This window comes from Cryptomeria japonica, chromosome 10, assembly GCF_030272615.1.
Source record: "Cryptomeria japonica chromosome 10, Sugi_1.0, whole genome shotgun sequence".
Taxonomy (NCBI): Eukaryota; Viridiplantae; Streptophyta; class Pinopsida; order Cupressales; family Cupressaceae; genus Cryptomeria; species Cryptomeria japonica.
In genome coordinates this window covers 765,618,300-765,633,551 of record NC_081414.1, presented here as the reverse complement: position 1 = coordinate 765,633,551, position 15,252 = coordinate 765,618,300, and positions in this window count along the sequence as shown.

Below are 15,252 nucleotides of genomic sequence, written 5' to 3'. Positions count from 1 at the left end.
AAGCCTCGGGAAGTCAAGCGAATCCATACGGGATTCCTTCCGAGTATGCATCGAATTAAGTTTGATTATCTTATCTTTCAATTAGGATTCTTACTCAACCAAGCCTAAACCCCACCCACGAACGCCTGAGTACGAGGGACAACTCCGTCCCAAGACTGCCTACATACCCGCTTCGGCACGGGATCAAGGCGTAAAGTATGTAGTTCTGTTTTCTAATCTATGGGTTGATGTAAACTGATTTGTGGGTACGCAACCCTTTCTAGGGTCAGTGTCCCAGACAGTTTCTCTGCGGTTGCTACCCACGAAGGTAGCACTTAAGCGAAGGCTCAAGATGGCCTATTGCTTGTGGCCTAACAAAATAACTTGAACCTAATTCTTATCACGAGCGTCACCCAATTTCAATCACCAATATCCCTTCGAGGTGAATAAATTTAAAGAAAAAATAGTCTTGATTGATTTCTTGTCATGGCTAGTACAATATAAAATGTCAATAACATCCTTATTGCTAGTCATGCATACATTTCATAATGTTGGCTTCCTTTTTAAGCTTGTTACAATCAATTGTCTCGGTTAATTGGGAGCTTCCTTTGGTCTAAGTAAGGAAATAAAAAAGGGTTGCCTAGTATGTCATGGATTCGCTATATTCAACCAAAGATAAAGAAGGGCCAAAAATCATTTATCCTTACACCCAAGGTAACTACCAAATGGATTGTTAGGACATTGGATGATAATTATCCATGGAAACATCTAGTATTCCATCGTACTCAAGCTACTTCAATTGGTTGATCATGAGAATTTGTAAAATGGATGGATAAGCTATTACTTTCTCCTTACTTCAAAATTCATGGTTCAACCCCCCTTCAACTCTATTTGGAAATTCTCATAGAATGAATCTATGAGTCATGGTTTAAGTTGCTCTTCTTCCTTTATTGGGTGTAATTGTCTTCTTCATCTTGACAATGACCTTCTTGCTTTGAACAACTTGTTTTAAAGCAAACAAATCCTTTAAAAAGGCATTCACTTTTTTCAAGACCTCTAACACCCAGTTGGATTCAATTGGATAACATACAACATCTCAAGGCCCAATTAAAGCTTCTCCCTCAGATCACCTCCAGTTCTTCAAATTCAAAGGATTGTTTTTCTTCAACTAGCTGGTTTGATGTCTACCTCCTGCCATGTTAACTTCTATACATTTTTGAAATGGCCAAACAATTGAAACTTCCATTCTTTCCCTTTTAAATTGTATATAGATAAATCCTATCAACTTGTTCCCTGTCAACCCATTTTAATTGTAAATGAAATTGCAAGAACAACCATGTGAAAATAGAACAAGCTAAGTCCTCTTATTTAGAAGTTGAAAGTCGAGATCTAAGCCCAATCGAAGGCTTGAAAAATTCTACATGTGAAGGATCCTATAGGAGATCATCTCTCCATCTCCCTAACACCATCTTGTCTTTTTTATACTAAAAAGAAGACTATCAAGCATGCTTGTTGTTTCTTCCCCCTATGTCTAATGTTTGTATGAGTATCTTCATTTATACCACCCTATCCCTTTTTCTAAGTTTGGTCCTAGAAAGTAGCATTACTCAAGCTATCCTCACATATCAATATCATTTCATATACCTTTAGGCACATTAATTTGAAAAACATTTGAAATTTTTGCTACCATGCTGCATTCTCCCACACTTTCAATTCCATTCAAATGGAAGCCCTAATCATTTGTGTGAATGACTCATTATCTCAACACTTTGAAATCCTCCCTCTAGTCCAACCCAAACCTACATATCACTCTAAGAGAGATACAAGTTCAATACAATGCTTTTGAGGAGAAATTGACTGGTGTTGATTGCAAGACCAATGAGAACATTGTTCTTCTGAGAGGTTGATACTCCCAATGAGTGTCTTGTTCAGGGAGTTGAACTTTCTTATGGATGTATGCTTCATCTTCCTTTTCTCTTTAGTGAGATGGATCATTGTGGTCAGTGGTTATGAATTTTTCCACATGGTTATAGAAAAGTCATTTAGCTTAAAAAATTATATTTAGTTTGTTGCTTGTTTGTAATGGGGTTTTTGAAGGTTGACTACCAAATGATTTAGTATGGCATCAATACTCAAATGGCTATTGTTATGTTCTCTTTGTTTGGCATGTCCACACTTTGTGGATATGTTTTATTTTGTTGCATGTGGGGATGGATATATATATCCTTCTCTTTCTCTTATGAGAATTTATGTAATCAAGGGATTTTAAAAAAGAAAACCTCTTTATGTTGGGTGACCTAAAAAATTTCAAGTTTGTACCTAGCTATCAATTCTATTTTCCATGTTTCTTATGGGTTGCTATCCATTTGGCAATAGTATCTACCACTACGTTATCTCTTCTAAGATTGTTCATTTCTAGTTATTTGATTATGTTTTATTGCTATTTTTGTAGTGTTTTTTTGCTTTGGGGTAAAAGCACAATGTTGTGTCACCCTTTTATAAAGGAAGCGGCCAACACAAATAAAAGTGTTTTAACTTAGATAGCATAAAAGTGACATTTCTACATTGAATTTTCAAAATGATGTAAATTGATCAAATATAAAAATATTAATGAAATTTATGTCTGTTATTTTTTAAAAAAATTAAAAAATAATTTGATATTTTTTATATATATTCAAAGACAGAATTTTTATTGCTAAAAAATACCGAAAATCAGGAGTTCTAGGTAGTATCACCAAAAAAAATGAAAAAGAACTTATTTTTCTTTGATTTTAATTTTCCAAATAGAGGACATATATATGCAGTGTTAAAAAAAATTAAATTAAATTTTGATGTATTTTTTTTTTGTAATAATATTTTGAAGTCCAACATAGCTGAATTTGGCAGTTTCCATTTAGTATCACCTTTTGTCTACTAAATTTATCATTATAAAAAAAAAACCCTTTTGGAGAAGATTTTCTCATCTAGTCAAAAATATATTTTTTTTATTTTTTAAATATCATTTAATAATTCTTTTGTAATTTGAAATCAGCCTCTTTTTTAACTTAAAAAGCCTACTTGCAATGTTGAGAAAATGTAGTGTCCTAAAATTGCACAATTTGCAATTTTCACCGTATTTCAGTCTTCACCTTAGTTTTTGCGCCCCTTGGCCTGATTCAAGACCTTATTATGCTCTTGCACATCAAAAATGGCATCTAAACTCAAATTGCACCTCATCTGGCACCTTATGTCTGCCCCAAAATAGGTTAAGATTGTGGCGCTATGCCATGGTCCTCCCTAAATTGGGCCCAATTTGACCCCTTGGTCCTATTTCAAAATTGAGTGAGATTTCCCTCTCTGTGTCGACTCATGTCAAAAAATTAGCAAATTTCACTGACAGGAAAGTATGTAAAGAGGATTTCCCCTCACATTTGAGCATCAATCAAACACATGAGCATCAAGAGCACACATGAGATCAAACATTCAAGAGCATTTGAGAATTATCAATTTTCTTTCAGCTTAGGAGCAGCAGTAAAGTCAAGTTTCAAGCATTGAAGGAGACATTATTCATTCTATTTTGTTGAAGACTTCCTAAACCCTAACTCCATGTGGAGGCAAGAAAAACTTCACAAGGGGGTATCATAATTCAGTTCTCAATCATAATTCAACATCTCCCTCAAAAGCAGATCCTTTCCTTTCAGTCATTTCAATTATATTTATTTCAATTTCATGGTTAATTCCAAAATCAGGGTTTGACCTAAGGCAAACCCCTATTCCGAACACATGTCCCTTTTTTTTTGTGTGCAAGAAAATGGTACAGAGTTGTACTCCTCATTATAGGCTTCATTCATAGTGACAAATCATCTCCCTTTGGTGTGCAACAATTTCGGAGGATTGTTGTGATGTGCCACGATCTTGGCAATTTGTGAGTAGTTTCGAGGAGCAGGTATGATTCAACTTACATTTCTTAATTCAAGGTGCAGGCAAAATCCTATGACTATAGCTCACTATTTTCATTCTTTTACCTTCATTTTTCATTATTTTACCTAATTTCAACACTTTAACTCACAAAAGAGGAAACCTCCTTCAATTCAAATTCACTTAGCATTTAGTCTTGATCTAATTCATGACTAGATCTAGTGAATTTCCCATCCTCTTTTGAATGTAAAGGCCCTATGTGAAAAATATCACTAGAGATTTTCATTCCTTGGGTGAAAACCCTAGGGAATCATTTTTCCCCTTCACATTTGTGTGAACCCTCGACACGTCCTATGCTTGCTTCTGATTTTTGTTTTCATGTGTATTGTGGTCAAAAAAAGTATAGTTTTTTTCTAATAAGTATTTCAATTCAATATTGAAATCATTACATTTGTCGATTTGTTTGAGAGAAATACAGACAAGATTGAGAAAGAGAAAATCAAAATAACAAGTAGAAATTGTTATACATGCATTAAAGTTATTTAAATCAATACTATTGAGGATGAATTGAAATTTTCCAAATTGAGAAGAATATTAACTACATGAGAGAGAATGAACACTAAAAACTTAACTTCAAAACTTACATGGATAATAATAGTAAAAAAATTAACAAGTAGAATTGATTGAAACTCAACATACCTAAAAACATTCAAATTACTAAGAAACACAATATATAGAGAGAGGTGAAGTGGTTAAACCTAAGAAATTCATCAAAAGTCAAGAATACAATTCATGAGAACAAAGAATAGAGGGATGTTGTAAAATCTATTGAAACTCAAACTGTACATCATGTTGTTGCTTTTAACACAATGACCCAATCGTAGAAATTCATATTTAACTAGAAACAATTCTTTCAAACAGTAATAGTCACTCAAGGATTGCCTATAGTCTCACACATATATCATATTCTCTTTACGTACCCATCATCTATTTCAGACTTTGGGGAGTCCACACACTATTGTTACTGAATTGGCAATTACTTCAATAATAATCATAAATATATGAAGTGAAAGCCAATCAACCACTCCAATGAAGAATACATATGTTTACTTTGACATGCCAAGTCATTCATCAACCGCGACCTCCCTTCTATCGTTTGAATCTAAAAATAAGAGCTCTAAAATCGTCAAAAGCATAAGACATGAAGAAAAAAATTACGCACCACTCATGTAGTGCCCAAAGTTAGACTCCATGAAGTTTGCAAGAAAGATGTGGAGCTAACAATCACAACATCTCACTTTCACACAATAAAAGCTTTTGAAATCATCACACCAAAATAGAATGGACAAATAAAATAGAATGATCAAACCTGTCTATATACCTAGCTTTTGCAACGTTACCAATCAAACTGACACAGGCAACAAATGGGGATATGGGAATAGTCAAAAGGTTACACATGAACATTCACACCATTGTGCCAGGACTTTCAATAAATATTTCCCAATGAAATACAATCCTTTATGGTAGATAATAAACTCAGAAGTTCAAATATTTGCCTTACTTTGATTCAAATAAGCACCATAATGAATATTCAAATAGTGATGTGTCAATTTGAAGTAGACAAACTGGTAGATGATGTGGACAAGTAGCTAGCTCAGACTAACACCCAAGAAGCTCAAACACAAAATCAAGCAGCTTAACCAGACAACTAGGCCAACAATCCCGACAATACTATTTGTAGAATGCATGAAATTCAACTATGAAACATGAATTGAAAGTAGTCCTGCCAACATTAACATAAAGGATTGGAAGACAACATGTACAACTATTATATGGGTTAGTGAATCTTTCCTGTCGATATGATAATTGATAGGTCGATGCATGTATTGGTTAGTTATATTGTGTTGTGCATTGCTTGAACAATCTGAAGTGGTAGATGACCCATACCATAAATGACTACAACTACTTAGAGTTCCTTTCAAGGGAAGGACTTTAGTGCATAAATATCCCAAGCATCATGTGTGAATAAGAGATTCGGTATGTTGCATGAGGTGAAACTTAACAACACAAGAAAGAAAAGAATAAGGGGAATAGCTATAAACATTTTTACCTTTCAAGTGAAAAAAAATGCAACAATATGGATGGAGAGTGAATATACAAATTGAACAAAGACATTTGAAAACATTAATTGAGGAGAATCCTAACCATAGTAATTGAAGAAAACATGAAATTGATTGACAATAAAATATGCATTAAAAGTAGTCTTAACAACTTTAATTGTAATGTCTCCACTTTGAAATATAATTAAAATACAAAAGAATAAAAATAAAAATATAATTAAAATATAATTGAAATACATTTATTTAATATTGAGTAATCATGCATCAACAATATAATATGAATTGAATTAGTTAAACAATATAATATTAATTAAATTAATTAAGCAAATACTTTTATAAGATTTCTATGTTACTAATAACTGAATTTTAACATAATGATGATTAATAAGTATATATAAATTCCATTAATAAGTAAATATTGATTTAGTATTAAATTATAAATAGTAATCGTGTCTCCTAAGAGTCATGATAGTGGAAAAGAAATGTTACTAAGAAGAGGACGTGACTCTCAATAAGTCACGTCTCTCCCAAAATGTTGTGAGTCTACCTTTAAATATGGGCCCATTACTTCTCACAAAGGAGGTTAGGGGGAAAAAGAAAATAAAATAGGGAAATTATCTTCAATCAACTGACAACTCAGCAAACCATTAAACAAGTCCGGTTCTCTTCACCAAGGACAGGTAAGATAATTATGCCCCTAACCTACTTATTATCACATAAGATCTCTTTCAGATATTATTATTTTATATTAGGAACAACACCGATAATACTAAGGATGCTGGAAATATATATTATGTGGTTATATTATAATATTGTTGTTCTGAATTTATATATAGAGAGAGATTATTTTAATATGTCAGATTTAACATTACCTAAGAAAGTATACTGTTTAGTTATATCTGAAATTAATGTTGTTTGTTCAGTAGGGTATTATCAAGAAAATGTTATTAAGTCCATCTTGTGTGAGAGGATGGAGAAGAGTATCCAATGATGACGAGGGGCTTCCTTGTGGTCATAAGGACCCATGAAGTCAAGGAACCAGTTACCCTCTTCATGCTAGTTTTACTAAGATGGAAAGTGTTTAATGCGTTTAAAGGTATACAACTTAGAATGAATAGAAGTGTAATCTAGTGGCAATGAGGGGCTCGCAAGTGATCATAAGGACCCTCAGAATCAAAGAGCCAGATTGCACCTATATGTCAAACCCACAAGGTAAGACTAGTATCGGTAATGGGCTTGAAGGGAAAGCCACATGGGCCGCCAAGTGTAACAAAGAGGTTAGAAGCAACCATTCCTTAGGCTTGGTAAACAACGGACCTGCGTGACCCCTCTCATGTTCCAACCACCCAACTCTAACTGCTTGAATAGATTATATCTAATTACAATAATGGATTATGTATGTAGGTGTTTGCTTTCTTGGGTCCAGGTTGCTCTCCTAAGGCTACATTCTTCCAATACAAGGTAAGTCACAATCTTCGCTTTTAACGTATACAATGTTGTTAGCATTCAGAAATAACTGTTATAATTTGTATAAAAGAGTCAATATCATAACTTGTTTCTTATATCCATTAAAAAATAATTTTATCTAAAGATATTAGATAGTATATGTCTCCTCATTAATCATTTTAATTCAAGTTGTAAATGTATTAAAATAGGAAAATCATTGCTATTAGGCCTATAACTAGTTTGAAAGCAAGGTTTGAAAGCAACAATATTGTAATGTTTCTTTTTCTAGAACATTTTTATTTTTTTCTTCAAACAATAATTCCAACTTAGAATGATACCTACATTATATTTATAAAGATAGTTTTATCTAAAATAGTGAAATTTAATTATAATATTTAACTTTATAACTCTAGGATTAATTCTAAAAATAGATCTTATCTTAGTCTTTTTCTGTAATCCTCCTTCAAACTATGATTATTTCTTCTTGTATCTTTACTTTCGAAGTGCTTTCAGATCTGCTTTAATCAAGGGTTTTTGTGTCTAACTCAACAATGGCAAGATTAAAGGTTTTTAACCTTAACTTGCTAAGAGAATTTAAGAGGTTTCATTTAAAACTTGATAATGAGAAATAAGGGTTTTTTTCCTTAGATCTCTCAAATTAACCTTGGAGTGGTTTCATCCTCTTTGGTTGTAATATTTAATTGCAACCCACTTTATATTTTCCAAATTGGTGATTGATGATTCATTTATTTCCTCTTCCCAAGGAAATGATTTCCTCTTTATATCCATTTTTTGTAGGAGTCGCCACCCTTTGCTCAATACCATGAAGAATAATATGAATGAAATAATTTTACAATCTAAGAATAATATTCCTTTTTTGTTCAATACCATGAAGAATGAATTCAAGAAAGTACATATATTGTTCTGCATATTCAAATGGAAACATAACTTAAATCCTTAACCGGTCTCTTTAACAAGTACCAGAATGATAATGATACTACTCAATGCCTTAACAACATAACGATTTTCTATTATAAATCATGTGATATCAATGATAATTGAAACAATGTTCACAAACAGAGTTAAGATTGTCATTGTTCAAACTGTCGTTCAAATCAAAAGTGCCTCTATAAAACTATCAACAAACCCAAACTCGGGTTAACAGAAAGACCCATAACAAAGACAAGGATAAAACTGAGAAATCAATGAGGGTTAAATGACAAAACATACACCCACATTTGAATGTGCATAACAACAAGGTTTAGAACAAAAAACTATAAAATTATGCAAAACCCTTAGCTCAAAATACCCTGACTATTGTTTGATAAACATTATAGTTACAGAAAAAACAAAATCATAAACCCTTTTCAAAAAACCAAGTATATACCCTAAACAGAAGAATAGGTTTAACAAAATACAATGCTTTACTTCCTTTCACAAATGCATGACTCATAACCATTTGTAAACAAAAGCAATTAGAGAGCATTTTCAGACTTAATCATAACATAACCAAAATCCTTAACAGTTTTCTTTTCAAAATACAATGAGATTAAGGATTGGAAACACCTGGTATCGCTAAGACCGACAAGAAAAACTCAACTCAAACTACTTGTACATGACATCTGGGATCGAAGATTCTCAACCAAAAAGTACTCAAGAATAGTTGCCCGAACTTCTTTCTTTCTGTTATCAAAACTAAACTGTCATTGCAATTCCAAAAGATCAGTCACTCTCACAATGTTCTCTAGCCATAGGTAATCCAAACCCTAACTGATATTAGCATGCCCTAGCTTGAGCTCAAGGGCTTTTACAAATGAAAACAATGCTTTTACAATGATAAGCTTTGAAACCATATAATATTCCTTTAAAAAATATCGATGATATGTAATGTCCCATTCACCACATATTTTAGTGGAGAATAATAAATAAACTATTATGCCCACTAGATCCTTGTTGGTGGGAAAACGTTATGTCATGTTACCTAATCGCTTAGGTAACTTCATCAATTTACCATCACCTAGTGACTTAGTCACAAAAGTAACTCATGCAACTTATCACCTCTTTATCTCCAAGTGACTTGGTCACTTATAATACACCACATATGTACAGCTATGCCAAGGATCAAACTTTCCAAGCAATGTAACCATGAAATGACATAAATGTCTATAGGAGAATATCACATGCATTTAGAACATTTGACACTAATGTCAAAAATGCCTTAGAGTTAACACTCCATTCATTACCCATTGTTTTTGCAACTCTTTCCACCATAATAATGCAGCATGCCCTTTCAACTTTTCTTGAGCTAACTTTACCCTTACTAGATCTCTGATTTCCTCCACTTCAAAGTATTCTTCTAGCTCATCTATCCAATCAATCAACTGATCTGGATTTAATGTTCCAAAAATTTTGCCACTTCCATTTTGTTAGTTTTTGTGATTATCGATAGAATCCTCAAAAATATTTCTTCTCCGGGATCTATAGGTTGCTCTTCTTCTTTTTCGTGTTCTTTTTCTTCCAATTCACTTCCTTCATCACTTACATGTCCTCTTTCATTTCTAGAAGTTGATCTCACCTCATTTCTAATATCAGTTCGTATCATCTCTCGAAATCACTCCAACACCTCCTCAATTTTGGACATCCCTCTTCGAGGTAGCATCTCTATTACTCTTTTAATTACGGCTTCAAGCTCTCACTAGTCAAGACTTCTTTCTTCCACCTACAACAACCCACATGAGCTTCTTCACAACCGTTTCACACTTCCATAGGTCCTAGTGTATCCTCTACATGCTCAAGACAACAAGCTCTGATACCATTTCATACAAAAATCTTCCCCTGCCTTACAATTTTAAAACTCAACACTCAAAACACAAATGCAGAAATAGAGATTGTTTGTTTATAGATGGAAATAAGGAAATACACTTCTATTTACATCCAATTCAATTAGTATAAATTTCAATTACAACAAAGGTTTTTGCCTAGGCTTTTCTCAATGCACGTTCATTGCTTACACACTCCTCTCATTCCATAGCCCACCAGTTCCCCCTATCAAAGCGCAATCCTTTCTCCCCTTTTATCCATAATATCCACTAGCTAATTTATATCGCATTCAAAGAAATGCGATATGTTTTCTATTGCTTCCTCTTAACCGATGTCTTTCCAAATTCGCCTGGCTCGATCTTCCTAGATATCAATATATCTTTCGGTCGCTTTGGTTACATTGCCTATGTTGACTCACCACACCTTTTCTCTTATTCACTGTTTATGCTTGGAATTGAAATTTAATCAGCTGCTACAAGAATTTTGTACAGGCTGCAAGGTGGTTGGAAAAATTCAAGGTATTTGGCCTTACACGTGCAAAATTAGATTTGCTTGAAGTTTCTAAAGCTTTATCAACAAATCTATTTTGTGCATCGTCTCCAATCATCGTCATCCATGAGAGTTTATTTCGATGAAGCATTTTGTCAAATAGTTCACGGATGTGAGTTTTCTACGACATTGAATGAAGGAAAATTATGTACAAGCCATTTTCTGTAAACATACTCCTCTTCCTTTATACTTTCCCTTTCACCTTCTACAGTCATTATTGTTATCGAGAGATACAAACTTTGCAAAATTGACTAGAGTGAAGCCTGACCAAGCACACCAAAACTAAAATCAGGAAATAAACTGGAAATATTTTTCTTTTTTGGTTGGTGTTGATTGCAAATAAACCTGGGTGCTCCTGCACTAGCCATGGTTTAAAATGGATTGTCATCTGATGTCATTGACGGGGGCATGACAAGTAAACCAAAGATGATACACTACCAATTCTATCTTTGGATAGGATCCTCTACCTTAATTTTAGCTGCCCTACCTTTATAATGGTTAGGGTTAGATTTGGGTTTGCTCTTGCTTTCTCCACCCTTCTATTATATACGAGCCTTGGAAAAATTAAAATGATGGACTCCATGCAAGGGAACTTTATAATGGCCCCTAACCTAATGATTGGTGTCCTATTTCTCTACCCTTAAGAAAATGAGTATGTTGCCAATATAATAAGTATCGTGAGAATAAATTAATTTATATAGACATAACCAAACTAACTTTTTATTCTAGTTTGATAGGCTAAACTTGTTATAATTGGTTGGTGATTCACTTATATTGATGCTATCAAAGTCACATGTTAATAACCAAGTTGATAAAAATAAGCAGAAAAAAACAGTCTTGATTGAATTGCGAAGAATCCAAGAATCCAAGAAGATTTTCATGCAGACATTGACTCTTTCCTCTTCCAAGCTTTTGGACAAGGATTTTACTATAGCCTCCTCCCTTGCCCTCACTTTTGGTGAGGCACCTGGTGCTTCCCTTATGATTGTTCTACTTCAATCTCACCCTCCTTCCCCATATGATAAAGATTGAAAGGATGATGACCTGATCGTTGAGGGGTTCTAAGGAACTATCTTCCTTTATCTTGTAGCATAGCATATGTGCATGTTTGTGTTCCCCCATGCTTTCTTTACAAGTGTGTTCCCTCCTAGAGTACCCAAGTTATTTTGTCAGTGCTAGGAAATGGGAGGTTAATTGTCTTTATCTATTATGTTCTCCTAGAGGACCCAAGTTACTCTGTAGGTTCTTGAATACATGAAATTTCTATCATAAAACTTCTTCTATTTATTATCTATTTCCTCTATCTTTCGTATCTTTCTTTTTGACATTAGAGGGCAATGTAAAGCATTGGGGGCATTTAGGCCCTTTTCAATGTTGACCCAAATTTTTTATTTTCTCTTTCTCTTCATATTCTCTTCTTCAAATCCAAGAACTTTAGCATTATAATGAGACACCGATCTATAGTTATATTACAGATTTTATTTCTTTGCTATGGGTTTTGAAGCCAAATAATCAAACCCCTTGTGTTATTTCATCTTTGTTGATGTTGTGGTCTTATGTGTCATCTGTCGAAGATGACATTCCACGAAAAAAACTCACCATGTTGACGTGCCACAACATTTATTCTCCTTAGAATGACATGCCTTTCATGCATACCATTCTAAGGGGTGGCTATCATATCTGCATAATCTATATTTCTATTTGTATAGCTCAGCATTCTTGTTTGCCTTGGTGGGGACCAAACCAGTTTATCTATTTTATTTATCTTACCGCCTTTTGTGGGGGCCAATCCATTGCTTATGAAATCAATCTTTGATTCCCCAATCACATGACTATATATCATTTTTCTATTCATTCCAACCAAATCTAGCCCAGTCTCATGAATATTTAGCATTTTTTTATTCATTACGGTGAAGTCTCGCCCTATCATAGTCCTATCTATCATAACACAACTTTATATCCATACCAATGAAATCTTATACATTGTTACCCTATTGTATGGCTATCTAGCATAACACAACTTGCTACCCATATCGACACTATCTCTTTTATCATGGTAGCTACTATTAATTATCTTTCATAATAGGGGTTTTCCTCTATTAAGTGAAGTTTGTTTCTAATACGTTATCTTATCTATCTCATCTATTCAATGTTTAATCGCTTTTTCATCTAATATGTTGGACTTTAGACAACATGTTTGTCATGACATAGCTTAGCAAAATCTATCTCAATCTCAATTTTATCTAGCTAGGGGTAACTTCATCAAATCAGCCAATTTTTCTTCATCTTCACAAATATTGATATCATCTCTACTTTAGCTTTGCATTTCTTGACAAAGATATGCTCGCTAAAGTGGGGACAAAATGTAACATTGTAAATTGCACCTCGTATAATTCCACATTACATAAGCATCTTCACTACAAGAAAATTAGGAATACTCATTTCTTATTTACCCTTTTGTCCACATGGATTGACTTGTCATATTACAACTTGTATTTTATCGAGCATATTGACCAGTTGACTTATGGACTCTAGTGCACTGTGGAGATGTCTTTGTGCCGTGCTAGCATCCTCCAAATTTGTCAATCTGTAGGTGGTATTTTTAGCATTATGCCTATGCCCAGAAGAATTTCTAATGCCTCTGTCCTCAGCCATTGATGTTATGAATCACTTTGGAGGCTATCTCTCATGCATTTTTGTAATGGAAAAGGATTCTTGATCATTTTGGAGAAGTAACTTGAGCTCTTGGCGTCCATTATCCTTATCATACATAGATTATCTAGCATTTCAAGACCACCATTGTTGCACCTTATTAGAGAACCTGTGGTGTCGTCTTCACAAGTGTTGGAGGGGAGTTCAATATCTTTCTTAGTTCATTTGCATATCTATTGTCTTAATTGTCCATTTCTTATCTTTATCATTTTATTTCCTATCGTTGCTACAATTTGGGTTGTCCATGGAGGTGGAAATATCGAAACCAAGGTCTGACAAAGACATGCCTCTAAACACAGCCCCCAACATTTTCCCTCTTTGTTTGTGTGCAGGTTTGTGATCAAAGAGGAGAACTCATCTTATTGGAGGCTTCATTCATGGACCAATTGTAAGCTTTTCCTATCCTTCTCTCACTTCCTTTTAGTGTCATGCATTCTGTATTATTTATCTTAGTTTATCATTTACATCATTTTCTTAGTAATATAGTCAAATCTATCATTTTTTGTATCATCTCTATACTCTGTCAGTGCAGGATGACAATGGGCCACACTACTATCCTAGTTCCACACACTTGTCCTCAAGACAGAGACTTGGCAGGATCGTCTGAGAGCTTTGTTTACTGGTCATTTATCCTCTTTTGTACTTAGCATCCCTTGGCTAACCTTTAGCGCTAGCTTAAGTGAGGTAGAGTGAAGGTAGGTTTTCCCCTTGAGGGTGACAAATATCATCCTCTACAAGTTGCTTCTACCTTTTCTTATGCTAGTCAATAGTGGAGGTGAGGCCATTGCTACTAGTGTAGGCTATATCACACAATGAGGTTTGTTGGTGAGTACTCCAGTAAAATTCTAAAAAAAACCTTTTGAAAACATTAGATATGAGGTTTTAAAGTTAGCATTTTAAAAATTTAATTGATTTTAGAGAGCTACAGAGTGTTTGCACTAGAAATTGTATGATCATATGGGTGAGCATACAACATTGATGGCAAAGGACCAATTTTTTATGACCAATCTTAGGATTCTTAGACTTTGTGGATATGATGGCTGATTTATTTTGACTCAAAATATTTTAAAATTATAGTTATTTTTTGACTTAACATCAAACTTGCAAACTTTAATCCCTTGGGGATATAGCCTCAAATTTTTAATTTAGACAAAATAAAGAGAAAAAATAATCTTGTTGGACACTCTAAACTTAATAGGAAGCTCATATTTGCATTAACAAACTTCAAATGATTCTACCATATGAAACCACAAAGAGGAACCTCGAATCTAATATTTCTATCAAGTTTTTCTAATTTTTTAGATCACCATTTGATGCAAGAGAAGATCATACTCAACTTTCCAAGATTCGCCAAAATTTGCAACCTAGATCTCTTAATTATGACTAACAAGAAGAAATTCCACAACCTTTCATACTAGATAAGAGTCGGTATGTAATTCTCTATATTATGCAAGATTTCGCTAATGATTGTAGACACCCGAGATTTGGAAATTTCGATGAAAAAATAAGAGAGATCAAGTATAAGACAATAATGATGTTTTATGAAAGGATGTAAATTATAAATTACTTACAATTAACTGATTGATTGAGATTACAAAGGGAACTCCTTATTTATATGGACCAAGGTAGGACATATGATTGCATAATATTATGGTGTGTCCTTTAATCATATGACTTGAAATATAATAAATATTCTATCTATATCTTAAATAAACCTAAGTAACTAATG